The sequence below is a fragment of the Panthera pardus genome, unplaced genomic scaffold (genome assembly GCF_024362965.1).
Source record: "Panthera pardus isolate Hobbes unplaced genomic scaffold, ASM2436296v1 HiC_scaffold_24, whole genome shotgun sequence".
In the NCBI taxonomy this organism is placed as follows: Eukaryota; Metazoa; Chordata; class Mammalia; order Carnivora; family Felidae; genus Panthera; species Panthera pardus.
This window is the reverse complement of record NW_026526810.1, coordinates 22,851,141-22,865,689: the sequence shown is the minus strand read 5'-3', so window position 1 is coordinate 22,865,689 and position 14,549 is coordinate 22,851,141. Positions and strand designations below refer to the sequence as shown.

Below are 14,549 nucleotides of genomic sequence, written 5' to 3'. Positions count from 1 at the left end.
TTAAATTTAAATATTTACCTTACAAATACCAAAGTATAGATAAAGCTGATAATTTTATGACTTATTTAGCATAGTCAGGTCTTTGTTTTGGCCCTTAATGTTTGGCCTTGATATCGCTCAAAAGAATTGTTTTTTTCCCCCAGGTTATGAACTTCTTAACTTAGAAACAAATAAGCTTATTTGAGTAGAAATATAGCATAGTACTAGTATATTTATAGGTCCATTCTTGACCAAGTACTTTTCCTTTCACAGAAACAGCTCAGGCAACATTAAGTGGTAGCATGCTATCACATATGCAGAGGTTTTGTAGTCTTATTTTCTGAACTTTATTTCATGTTATTTTTTAGTTTCCTTACTTGGTGTCTGATCTCTTGATCTTTTTGCCTTCATATCTGACATCTTCTTTTTATTTAATCATTATTCTCTCCTTTGCCCATCCTTCTCAGGAATTTAGAGTTGTAAAAACAAACAAACAAAAAAAGAAACAAGAATCCAGAGTAGAAAAGAAGGAAAAAAACTGGAAAAAATTATAAATTTATTTCTTCTTGTAAAATTACAAGGACTATTACATTTTAAGTAGAGTGGAAAGCAACTGTAGAAAGACTTAAGGTTCCTTGTCAGTCTTCTTAAATCTCCTTGATCTTCAGCCATAATTGTTTCAGTGCGTTTTGTAAGATTCAAATGTTTGCTAATTTTTAAAAAGCATCCTAGTGAACATTTAGAAATGTAATTCATTGGAAGTGTACTACTTTGATTTTGATGGATAATCATTTGTTTATTTGAGTCACTATATCTTGGTAGTAAATGGGTACAGTTGACTAAAACTAAGTCCCTCTGGTAAAGTGCAGATGTGAAAAATCAATCAATTGCTAGTCCTAATTCTAAGGAATACAAGGCCTGTTTCAAGAGAATTATTCAAACTGAGAAATGTAACCCAGGATCAATATATTCTTTCAACTATATACTAACATTTATAAAGTGTTATTTTGGTCAGACATTACTCCAAGAAAGAAGGTTGTTCCTCATGTTTTCTTTGTTTATAATTCTGCTTTACTTCTAAGCTACAACATAACCAGGTGTTATTTTTATTTCTTTTAACAATTTTATTATGAAAATTTCTAAGAATTAAGAAAAATTTGGAATAATTTAACAAGAATGATGTTCTCATTATTCTTTCCTATGCTAACATTAACCTTGATTTTAAAAAATGCCTGAACATCGATTTTTTTAAAAACTTTTCCAATTGCTGGTTTAAACCTCTAGTTAGAACTTTTCTGTGTTCTTGCCACAACCACCCACATAGCAGCATTTAGCTCTTTCTAAATGTCCAGTAAATTCTTTATATTTCTCAACCATTAAAAAATAAAGTTGAAGAAAGCAACTTTTGAAACACAGCAGAAATTAAAGTACTGAGTGTTAACTTATGCAGGTAAGATAATACATAGAAAGTCATCAAATGTCTTTCTCGGTGATGATCTAAGTTTTCTTTCCCCATTTAATTATGTCTGATTCTATAATCTTATATAGCCAACAGTTTTATTAATGAGATTAATACATTAAACATTAAAAAAAAACAATATTGTCAAAATTTTTACTGGTACCTTTCCACTCCTTATCAAACTCTTAATTCCATTAAATCCTTCTTTCAGTATTTTTGGTAACCAGTAATGGGATCATTGAAATCTATAGATACTAGGTATTTCCAATCATTAATTTCTACTTTTTTCACTACAAGTTTTTCCTTTTTTTTTGGCGGTGGTGGTGGGTTGTAATGTCATCAAGAAGCAAACTGGAATACAACTTGACCTCACTACAAAATAAAAGAACTGCACTGATTCTCCCAAATAGCCCAGTTCAGAAGTCATGTAACTCATATCCATGAAGTATATAGAATTTAAAAAGATCAGCTGTATTTACATATTTAATTTTGCTGGCCGCACTCAAGCTGAGTGCCTCCAAAATCCCAAATCTATGGCATTTGAATAGGGAATGGAATTCGATTTCTAATTGTGTGAATAACTGGATTTCTAATTGTACAAATTTGAAATCCAGATTTCTAATGGTGCAAACTATCATGGCCACGTTGAAGAGGCTAAAATTTAAAAGACATTCCAGCTAGGTTAAAAGTAGAATCAAACACCCAGTTTTACCTAAATTCATTTTATGAGCTTAAAATTATGGTTCTTAGGGTAGGGGATATGTTCTTGCAGATAGCAAGACTACTCTAAACAATATATCCATCTAGAATCTTAAATTTATAAAGCTTGGTAGACCTTTAGAACATCCTCTACAGCACCTTTGTTTGCAAAACTGTCCTTATGGAGGGAGGCCTATGTACAATTTCCCCAGACAAAAAGGAATTAAAAATAACAGTGGGGCACCTGGGAGGCTCAGTTGGTTGAGCATCTGACTCTTTTTTTGTTTTTTTAATTTTTTTTTTTAATGTTTATTTATTATTGAGAGAGAGAGAGACAGAGCATGAGCATGGGAGGGGCAGAGAGAGGAGGAGACACAGAATCTGAAGGAGTCTCCAGGCTTTGAGCTGTCAGGACAGAGCCTGACATGGGGCTCGAACTCACAAACCCAGCGAGATCATGACCTGAGCCAAAGTCAGATGTTTAACCGACTGAGCCACCCAGGCGCCCCGAGCATCTGACTCTTGATTTCAGCTCAGGTCATGATCTCGTGGTTTGTGAGATCCAGCCCCATGTTGGACTCTGCGCTGACAGCACTGAGCCTGCTTAGGATTCTCTCTACCCCTCTCTCTGCTTCTTCCCTACTCATGTGTGTGCACACACTCTCCCTGTCTCTCTGTCTCTCTCAAAATAAATAATAAAATAAAACTTAAAAAAATAACAGTAATTAATGTGTATTGAGTGATCATCATATGCCAAGCATTGGGATTATTGATTATTATGCATTCTCAAGTTTCACAACTGTATTTGATGTGGGTCTTATTATTAGATAGTTCCATTTTACATCTGAGGAAACACGTTCTCGGAGAAGTTAAGTAAATTGCCCCACATCAAGTTTACTAGTTAGAGGTAGAACCAGTTCTGTCTGACTTCACAGCTGGAGCTCTTCATCAGAGGTGTGTTTTGGTTTACAAATATTCACTACCACGTGTTGCGGTTGCTTCTTTGTGCAGCGGTAGATAACAAGTTCTTATTAGCAGCATCCTCATCTCAGCTCTCTTAAGGCACATATGATGTTTCTTTTGCAGCACCAATTTTATTTTGTCAGGAATTTATCATTATTTTGATTATATTTTAAAAGTGTTAGTTATTATGTAATAAAAACGATAATCCATTCCTAAATGAAGGCTAAGTTACTTCAAGATGATCTCAGTAGACCCACATTTTATTTGAGATCGAGACTTAGAGGACAGAGAAATATAGTAGATATGAGTGGGGGAAAATGCAAAACTGACCTCCCTGGTCAGCTATTCTCCCTTGAAGTCTTCTTTGCCTTTTTCTTTTCTCTTTATCACCAGAAGTTCTTCATTGGTTTTCAGTCTCAGAAACTGATACTATCACTAAAGACTAAAATAGTAATGAATCCAGAGACCAATTTATCTTAACGCCATAAGTTTTCTGTTAAATTTGTATATAGTCCCTTCATATAGATTCTTATTCTAAGTGTAGATTCTTATTCTAAGTGTAGAAAACTAAGTATGGTAACCTATGATCAGGGTTTAAGACGAGTAAGCCTATCACCAAGACTCAGCATATTAAATATAACCAGTTTTGGGGCGCCTGGGTGGCTCAGTTGGTTAAGCGTCCGACTTCGGCTCAGGTCACGATCTCGCGGTCCGTGAGTTCGAGCCCCGCGTCGGGCTCTGGGCTGATGGCTCAGAGTCTGGAGCCTGCTTCCGAGTCTGTGTCTCCCTCTCTCTCTGCCCCTCCCCCGTTCATGCTATGTCTCTCTCTGTCTCAAAAATAAATAAAATGTTATTTAAAAAAAAAAAAAAAAAAAAAAAAATATATATATATATATATATATATATATATATATATATATATATATATAACCAGTTTTCCCCAAACGAATGTATAGGTTTAACTCAGTTCCTCAAATCCCAGCAAGATTTTTCATGTATGGTTTGCCATTTTCTACCAAGTTCTTTCTCTCCTCCCCATTATCACTGTCCCTCTGTCCCCCTCCACCATAAGAATTATAGCCAGTCCCCATTTGAGGACGGTTGAGGAAATGTTTCAGCAATTGCATGATACGCAAACATATATAATCAAATGTTTTACTCATTTATAGCCATTTTTCAGTCCAAGGTTTAGTGAATCTTAATTTTCTGAGATTTTGCTTAAGTAAGAAGAGTGTTTCACATCCCTGGAAAAGGAAGCTGTGTGTTAGGAGGAAAAGCAAAAATAAAACAAGAAAAGTTGTTACATTCTGGCTTTCTAAACTGAGGCTGTAAAATTCAAAATGATCCTGTGGAGTGAGAGATCTTCTGGGTTACACCCCTACCTTCTTGTGGGACTATCAACCTACCTGACTAATGGAGTGAACTTCATGCCATTTTGTATTACTGATTCATTCATTCATCACACATTTACTTCATGCCATTTCGTATTACTAGCTCATTCATTAATCAGATATTTACTTGGGAAAAATAATATTTGCAATAGGTATAAATTTTTAAAACTATTTTGTGCTAACATAGTATCAAGTGGTTTGTATATATAGCCTCTCTTGGCTGTAAGCATGTCACTGTGGAAGATACAAGGGATACATAAAGAAGGGTATATAGTATAAGTCCTGTCCTCAGAGGCTCACTATCTAGCAGGGCAGGCAAACATATAAAGAGATGTAGCAGTGTATCAAGTGGTTAATGGAAATATGACTTGAGAATTGTGACAGTGCTTTTACCTACCTGGGAAGAGTGAGGGAAGGTTTCCCAAAGCACAGAAGTATCTTTCGTAATTGTTACTGGATAAATAGGACTTTACTGCCAGGGAACAAGCTAGAGAAAAAGAATTATAAGCAAAGGGAATAACATGTGCCAAGATATACTTACCTTTTCTAGGGGGGGAAAGTCACAGACTTTTAAAGTTGAAGAGGTGATCTGAGATATTTTATTTCAATGTCCTTGCTTAACATAAAAGGAAATGGAAGCCCTTGGAAACAAATGTACTTGCCCCAAAATTACTCAGAAATTACAGTATCACTTCAAGTATTCTCTCAAACTATATACTAAAATATATAAAATGTTATTTTGGTCAGATGTTACTCCAAGAAAGAAGGTTCTTCCTCATGTTTTCTTTGTTTATAATTCTGCTTTACTTCCAAGCTACAACATAACCAGGTGTTATTTCTTTTAACAATTTTTTTATTATGAAAATTTCCAAGAATTAAAAATTTAGAATCATCTAACAAGCACCTGTTCTCTCACCGCCAAGAATTAAATGAATGCTAACATTCTGTCATTCTTGCTAAAGAAATAAAACAATTTAGGAACACTTGAGACCCTCTTTATATCACTCTCCAATCTCATTCCTATCCTCCTTCTTCCAGAGAAAATGTTCTACGAGGTTCGTGAAATATATTCTTATGTGTGTATTCACAAACAATATGCAGTGTAAATGATGACATTTTGTATTTGCACTTTTGCATCTTTCATTGATACAGTTTTGCATCTTTCATTGATGCGTGATGTTTATTGTATTTTTTCACATAAGTTCAAATTAAAATAGAACACAGTGGAGTAGATAGTATACTCTAGGCAGTTGTGGAGATTTGTGGTTGTGGCTTTGTTCTCTTCTTGCTACCCAAAATGCTGCTGTCATCTTAGTAAATCTTCATTATGTTTTGGAAGAATGTAATTCCATCATTATGTAGCTTTTCATATATATATATATATATACACATATACATATATATATGTATATATATATATATGCATGTGTGTGTATATATGTGTGTGTGTGTGTATACACACACACACACCCATACATATTTTTAAAAATACATATTTTTTAAAATTTTATTTTATTTTTTTCTGAGAGAGAGTGCACACGCACATGAGTGAGGGGACACAGAAAGAGAGAGAGATCGAGAATCCCAAGCAGGCTCCACGCTGTCAGTGCAGAGTCCGATGTGGGACTCAAACCCATGAACTGCAAGATCATGACCTGAGCCAAAGTCGGATGCTTAACCAACTGACCACCCAGGTGCCCCTTAAGATTTTATTTTTAAGTAATGTCTAACCCAATGTGGGGCTTGAACCTACAACCCCGAGATCAAGAGTCGCATGCTCTACCGACGGAACCAGCCAGGTGCACCTTTTCAAATATATCTTTAAAGATGTGTTGGGAAAACAGTTATTCTTGTGGACTTACGTCTTCTGTAACATTAGATTTTTACAATTTTTTACTACTAAAATTAGAAATATTCTCTAATATAGTCAAATGAGCAAGAAATGACTGTATCATGTGGTAGCAATTCTCCCTCTAGACATGTATTATTGGCAAGAAGATAATGATGCTAGTAAGCCAGTGGTGCTGTGTGGGAAGAGGTGGCCTCTGAAAACACTGTGACAAGATGACCCAGGAAGAGGATGTTTATCTGAACTTTGAGAAGAGTTTAGAAGTCCTTTCACCAAAGGCCTGGCCGTGGGCATGGAATGATGGAGGGAGAGAGAGGAATCTGCAGGAATTGTGAAGATTACTGTAGGTGTTGAGAACATATTTTTGTCCTTGGATTCATTGTGCCAGCTGTAATTAGCAGTAAATATTTTAAGTTAATGACACTCAGCTGGAACACCACGAAACATAGGAGGCAATTGAAGAGCATAATAGACGCAGAGAACCCCCATGTTTCTGTTACTAGAAGGAAAAGTCACCTACCATGCTCTTATAATAGTGAAAAACTGGAAATCTGTAAGAATGCTTCTAACAGACAAGCTAGTTATTTTCAATCCTTCTGATAACTTTAATTCTGAAGTTGTTGTCCCCATGTAGTAGCAACTGAATAATGGAGGAGAGAAAATGGTATTATCATTCTGACTTATATATTTTAAAGATTAACCGTTTTGGTGCACAGTCACAGGAAAGCTTATCTAAAATTGCCAAATTGTAAAAATGGAAGGAAACTATTGATCCCTAAGAAATCATTCTTCTTGGAATCAGGCCCAGCTTTTGTGTCCTTCTGATGGTTTGGCGTATAGAAAGGGAGGAAAACATAGAACATTCTGGTACTGTAGTATCTGATGGTATATAATGGGCCATTGTATAACTGGCAGGTAAGTTTCATATGAGGAAAGTTTAAAAGGAAACAAGACAAAGATGCTTTGCTTAGATGCAAAATGGGAGAAATACAGTCAGTATCTTCATTTCCAGATAGATTTCTTAAATAGCATTACTTTTCTACCCACTGCCCATCCATCAAGAATGGAAAATCGCTAGGACTCTTGGATTCTTATGTACACCATCCCCAAATCATCAGGCATGTGTGCGAGGTTAAAAAAAAAAAAAAATGGAAAATGGCATTGTTGGCAACTATGTGAGGACATTGGAACCTTCATACATTGCAGGTGGGAATGTGAAATGTTTCGGCTGCTGTGAAAGTTAGGTGGTCCCTCAAAAAGTTAAGCCTGGAATTATCAGATAACCCAGCAATCTCACTTCTAGGTGTATACTCAAAATAATTGAAAACAGGGTTTCAACAATGTGTATACAAATGTTCATAGCAATACTACCCACAGTAGCCAAAAGGCAGAAAAAATTTAAATATCCATCAAGAGAAAATATGGACAAAACTTTGGGCCTATAAATTAAAAAGCTTAAATGGAAAAAGTTTTTGAAAGACCCAAACTACCAAAGGTCTTGAGAAAAGACAGGTGACTTGGATAGTCCTGTATAATTAAAGACATTGAATTTGAGGTTTAAAACTTTCCACTCAGTGCAAAGAAAACTGTAAGCCCAGATGCCTTTACTGGCAAATCCTACCAAACATTTAAGGAAGAAATAATATCAATTCTACACAAATGGCAAGGAAATAAAAAAGTAAAATAGACTTCTTTACTAAGTCAGTGTTGTCATGATATCAAAACAACCTAAAGAAACTACAAAATTGGAAACTATAGACAGGCTCAAATATCTTTAACAAAATATTAGCAAATAAAAAATAGCAAAATGTAGAAGTCATAAATTATGATTAAGTAGGCCTTATTTCAGGAATAGACAGTTTTAATCTTCAAAAACAAATCAGTGCAATTCACATATCAACAAAAAGGAAAAAAAATACATGATTATCTCAGTAGTTAGATATTGCATCAATTCATGATAGAGAACTCTCAACAAACTAGAAATAGAAGGAATTTCTTCAACCTGGTAAAGGGAAAATATAAATATCCTATAGCTAATATCATACTTAATGATGGAAAATGGAATGTTTTCCTCCTAATATGGAAACAAGGCAAGAATGTCAACATTGTACTAGAGGTCATAGCCAGTTCTATAAGGGAAGAAAAAGAAAATGAAGACAGATTGAACAGGAAGAAATAAATATATTTGCAAATAAAATAATGAAATAATTTTCTATGTAGAAAATCCTGAAGAATCTACCCCCAAAAATCTGTTTTTACTATTAATAAGTAAATTTACCAAAGTCATGGGATACAAAGTCATTATATAAAAATAAATCAGGGGCTCCTGGGTGGCTCAGTTGGTTAAGTGTCTGATTTCAGCTCAGGTCATGATCTCACAGCTTATGAGTTTGAACCCCACGTTGGGCTCTGGTGTTGACAGCTCAGAGCCTGAAGCCTGCTACGAATTCTGTTTCTGCCTCTCTCTCTGCCCCTCCCTTGCTCATGCTGTGTGTGTGTGTATGTGTGTGTGTGTGTGTGTGTGTGTGTGTGTGTGTGTGTGTGTGTCTCGAAAATAAACATTAAAAGAAAAAGATTTAAAAATAAATCATATTTCTATATACTAGTAATTAACAATTGGAAGTTTAAATTTTAGAAAACACCATTTATAATGGTACTATAAAATATGAAATATGTATAAATCAAATGAAAAATATTCAGTGTCTGTGTGCTGAAAACCTACAAAGCCCTGATTAAAGAAATCAAAGAAGATTTTATTTATGGAGAGGGATACTGTGCTCAACTATTGAAAGAGTCAATATTGTTGAGATGTTGATTCTCCCAAATTGTTCTATAAAATTGAATGAAAACCCTATCAAAATCCCAGCAGGAAACATTTTATAGCAATAGACAAGCTGATTCTAAAATTTATTCGGACAGGCAAAGGAACAAGAAAAGCCCAAACAGTTTTGAGTAGAAACAGAATTGAAGGACTCAGACTACTTGATATCAAGATTTAGTGTAAAACTAAGGTAATCAAACAGTATATTATTATATGATTATTAAAAGAATAAACACATAGATCCATGGGAAAGAATAAGCAGTTCAGAAATAGATCTATACATATGTGGTGGATTTTTCGACAAAGGTGTGGAAACAATCCAGGAAGAAAGATTAATCTTTTCAATAAATAGTACTGAACACTTAAAAACAAAACCAAAAATAAAAGGGTATTGGCTCTTGCCTTGATGTGGGCCTAAAGGTAAAAAAGAGGTAAATTAAAGAGAGGAGATGGTAAGAAATTCACCTTATAGATGTAGAGAAAGTAAGAAGACTGCCCCAAGAATGGAAATATCAAAATGGTAGAGGGAATTATTGGAAAACAGCTTTATCATTTGAGAAGCATTATGTGTTATAGGAAATGTATATACATTATGAATAAATAAAGTTTCATTTAACTATGTTAGACTTGAGGGGCGTTATGTAGGTCCCTTGAGGAAATCATGTAAAAACAATAACAAAACATTGATAAGTGTTATCACACTGGTTGGTGTCCAGAGAAGGAGAGTAGTTAATATCCACTTACATTCATCCTGAATAGGCTTCCTTTGCTAGCCCACTGAGCTCTGAGTCCATTGAGGGATGTTAATTGATTCACTGTCCGTTTGAGGACTTTGAGAAATTGCTGTTAATCTGATAGTCAGATAAAATCCAATATGGGATGTCTTCCATCTGCTGCCATTTGAATCTGTGATAATTACCTAAAGCTCAAAGAATAGACAGAGTGAAGGAACCTGATGTGGTTCCCTTTTATCTTTCCTCTTAGCTGTCATTTGATCTGCATTAAAGTGGGTAGTCTTTCTCTTGCCTCTGGTTGCTGGCCATTTTGTACAATCTCTATCACATAAAGAAAGCAGCAGAGGAATTTTTCCAAAATCTGTCAAAACTCTGTAGGAATGAAAGATCACTTCCCCATAAAAGAGTTTCCATGATACTCCACACATGGAGAAGAGGAGTTGGAGTTGCATGTGATCATTTTGGCCAACCATCTGTGGGCTTCTAACACACATTCTCATCTCTTATGAAGGATTTTTCATTGCAACTTGTACTCACTCTTTCCTTAAAATAAGTACTACTATTATTCTCCCTCAGTCTTCTATCACATAGCAAGAGCATTGGTGGAAATTGCTTTTCCATAAAAAGAACTGTGCCACCTACTCTTCAAATGCCACTGATTAAGAAGATCATTGATCTCCCCCCCACCCCCAACCCCTGGGGAATAAATTAGGCTTTCCCCTGAGAGTAGAAAAAATAATGGGATGTAAAGAATTAGGACGGCTGTGTGTTATGAGGAAAATGTTTAGGCAGTTGCCATGGAAATAGTATGTAGACATTCAAACCAGGAGCTTTTGATATCTCTGTTTTTGCCAAATATAAATCAGATATGAGTAACATTCATTCCCATTCTTGGCTCAGATTTAGTCTGACATGTGTAGTTATGTAAAATATGCTCCTAATATAGCATATTTGGTTAATATTTGCAGGAAATGGGCAATACCAGGGGCTGCCATGTTTTAAGATCATATTTGGGGCATAGAGGAGGTGATTCTCAGCAAATGATTCCTAAAAATAAATAGCACTATCAGAGTGCCCACAGCTGGGTTTCCCTATGACATTCACAATTAACAGAACTAATTAATTTTTTCTTAGTGAAACATGCACAATGTTGGACTTAATTTGTATTAGTTAATTGCTTGTGAATGATGTCAGATTCTGAAAATGCATACTTTAAGACTTTATTCTTAATGTATTTCACAGGTGGAGTAAAACCCAACAGGCATTATTTCTGAGTTACTGTTACACTTTTCCGTCAGAAGACATCAGTTAGCCTTTGATTTCATGCTTTCTAAGTGAGGCATGATAGAAATCTAGAGAGGGTATATAGGAATTTTGGAAATACGGAGAATTTGACAAAATTTTCCACAGCTTGAACTTTTTTTACTAATTCCAGAGATAATATAGACAATGCAAAGACTCCCTGCAGCCACTGCCTTTTAATGGGAACACAAGCCAAAACAATAGGAAAATCTAAAAATTATTGGAATATATACTCTATTCATGGAAAATATTATGTTACCTACTAATTCCAGTACCTCATCCTTGTATGCCAACTTTGTTAGCCATTTCATAGCTCATAAGTTTATCTTTACCCTGTGTATTTTCTCCTGTCTCAGATTTCCTCTGAGACTTATTATGTACTTTGTAAGTAGATACCCTAGAGGCTTGCTTTCTTATTAAAGCAGTAATAGAGTATATGGTCCAATACATATAACAAGTAATTTAATGAGACCAAATAGTTACACAGATGGAACAGTGGGAAAGTACTAATCAGAGTTTTTCAGAGGAAGTGATTTTCAGTCAAAATTTAAAGATAAAAAGCCTTCCTCGGGTGCCTGTGTGGCTCAGTCAGTTAAGTGTCCGACTTTGGCTCAGGTCATGATCTTGCAGTTTGTGAGCTCCACGTCAGGCTCAAAGCCCTCAGTGCAGAGCCCGCTTCAGATCCTCTCTTACCCTCTGTCTCTCCTCCTCCCCTGCTTGTGCTCACACTATCTCTCAAAAATAAGTAAACATTAAAAAAAAAACATTTCTGAGGTCATTTATACAATTTATTTCAGAGGTTTTAAAATTAAAAGTATCTGTGCTATTTAGGACATAAAGATGTTTGCAACGATTATGTTAGGAGGGTGTCTTCACTAAAGCATGTCTATATTGGATGAAATCTGGAAATAACTTAAATATCAAAATATAAAGGAATGGGTAAATAATAGGATAAATCTAGAAAATGAAAATATACTGCCATTTAAAGTAAGGTTATAGAAGAACACATATTGATATGGAAAACTATTCATGATACATTGTTCAGTGGGAAAATCAGAATTTTGTTTGGAATTCTATCACATCTGTGGATCATTTTGGAGAAAATTGACATCTTTACTATGTTGGATCTTATACTCAATGAACACAGTATGGCTCTCCACTTATTTAGATCTTTGATTTCTCACATTAGCATTTTATGGTTCTTAGCATACAGTTGCTGTATCTGTTTTCTTAGACTTGTACACTTAGGATTTCATTTTTATTCCTTTTTTTTTTGCAGATGTTAAAGGCATTTTTAAATATTGGTTTCCATTTGTGTATTGCTTGTATAGAGAAGTGCAGTTAATTTTTGTGTGTTGACCTTGTATCCTGCAACCTTACCATACTCATTTATTAATTCAAAGAGGTTTTTTATAGGTTCTTAGGTATTTTCTATGTACACAACTTCATGTCAACTGCAGATTGGCACAATTTTATTTCTTCCTAATCTGTATGCTTTTTAATTTCTTTCTTTTGCCTTTAGCAGACTGAATACAACATAGCACTTCCAGGATATTGTGGAATATGAATGGTGAGAGTGAGCATCTTTGTCTTATTCCCTATTTGGGTGGAAAAGCTGATTTTTTACTATAAGTATGATGTTAGCTGTAGGTTTCTGTAGATGACTTTTAATCATGTTAAAGAAGTTCTATTCCTAGTTGGCCGAGAGTTTTCATTATAATAGGTATTGGATTTTATCAAATTTTCTTCCTCGGTCTGTTAATATGGTGGGTTATATTGATTAATTTTTTAATATTGAACTTACATTCCTAGGGTGAACCCCACTTGTTTAGGGTGCACTATTATTTTTATATATTACTGGATTTGATTTGCTGACATTTTTCTGAGAGTTTTTATATTTATGTTCATTAGGCATACTGGTCTAGTTTTGATTAATTGATTTTGGGAATTGTGTGCTGTTTTGCCTGGTTTTGGCATCAGAATAAAGCAGATATCGTAAAATCAATTGGAAGTATTCCCTTCTTTTCTACTTTCTAGAATATATTGTCCAGAACTGGTATTATTTCTTCTTTAAATGTTTGGTAGAAATCAAGAGTAAAACCAACTGCTACTGGAGTTGTTTTGTTTTGTTTTGTTGTAGAAGGCTTTTTACCTACAAGTTCAGTGTCTTATAGTTGCAGGGCTCTTTAGTGTATCTGTTTTTATCTCAGGTGAGTTTTCGTGGCTTGTGATTTTCAAGGGATCTATTTTATCTAAGTTGTCAAATTTAAATGTGTAGAATTGTTCATACTGTTTTAATATCTTCCAGGTCTGTAGTGATATCTTTCATTCCTCATACTGGTAATTTGTGTCTTCTCTTTGTCAGTCTCACTAGAAATTTATAAAATCATTAATATTTTCAAAGAATCAGCTTTAGGTTTTATTGTTTTCCTCTTTTCTATTTCAGATGTTCCTGCCTTTAGCTTTTATTATTTTTTTTACTTCTGCATGCTTTAGTTTTATTTTTGTCATATTCTAATTTTTCATGGTAGAATCTTAGATTATTAGATTATTGGTTTGAGACTTTAATTTTGTAATAGCACTGCTTTAACTGCATCCCACAAATTCAGAAATTTTGTAATTCTAATTTCCCTTTAATCTTCCTCTTTGAATGAAGGGTTATTTAGACCTTTTCCAAGTGTTTGGAGAGTTTCCTGTTACCTTTCTTTTATTTTCTATTTCTTAAGGTCAGAGAATATTCATTATGATTTCTGTTCTTTTAAATATCTTAAGATTTCTTTCATGACCTAGGTTATGGCATATCTTGGTAAATGTACACTTGAAAAGACTGTATGTTCTGCTGTTGTTGGATAAAGCATTCTATGAATGTCCATTTCCATCGATTGATAGTATTGTGTGGCTCTTCTATATCCTTACTGATTTTTTTGTCCACTGTTTACTGAGAGAGGAGTATTGAAGTGTCCAGCTGTAATTTATGGATTTATCTATTTCTCCTTTCAGATTTGTCAGTTTTTGCTTCTTCTATCTTGAATCTATCTTTTTAGGTTCATTTAAGAGTGGTTATACCTTCTTAGTGAATTGACATTTTTATCATTATATAAGGTTCCTCTTTATCCCTGTCAATTTTCTTTACTTTGAAGTCTACTTTGATAATATAACCATTCCAGCTTTATTTTGATTACTGCTTTCATTTCATATTTTTCCTTCTTTTTACTTAAAAATTACTTATTTTGAGAGAGAGAGAACTCATGAGCAGGGGAGGGAGAGAGAGAGAAGGAGAGAGTCCAAGCAGGTTCCACACACCTCACTGAGTCTGATGTGGGGCTCAATCTCACAACCATGAGATCATGAC

The 14,549-nt window shown here is 34.5% G+C and overlaps 1 protein-coding gene across 6 annotated transcripts in view; it reads left to right on the top strand.

The window, feature by feature from the left end:
- The window catches only part of PEAK1 (pseudopodium enriched atypical kinase 1), a 307,491-nt gene that overhangs the window by 151,246 nt on the left and 141,696 nt on the right, over nt 1-14,549 (top strand). The window lies entirely within an intron of this gene.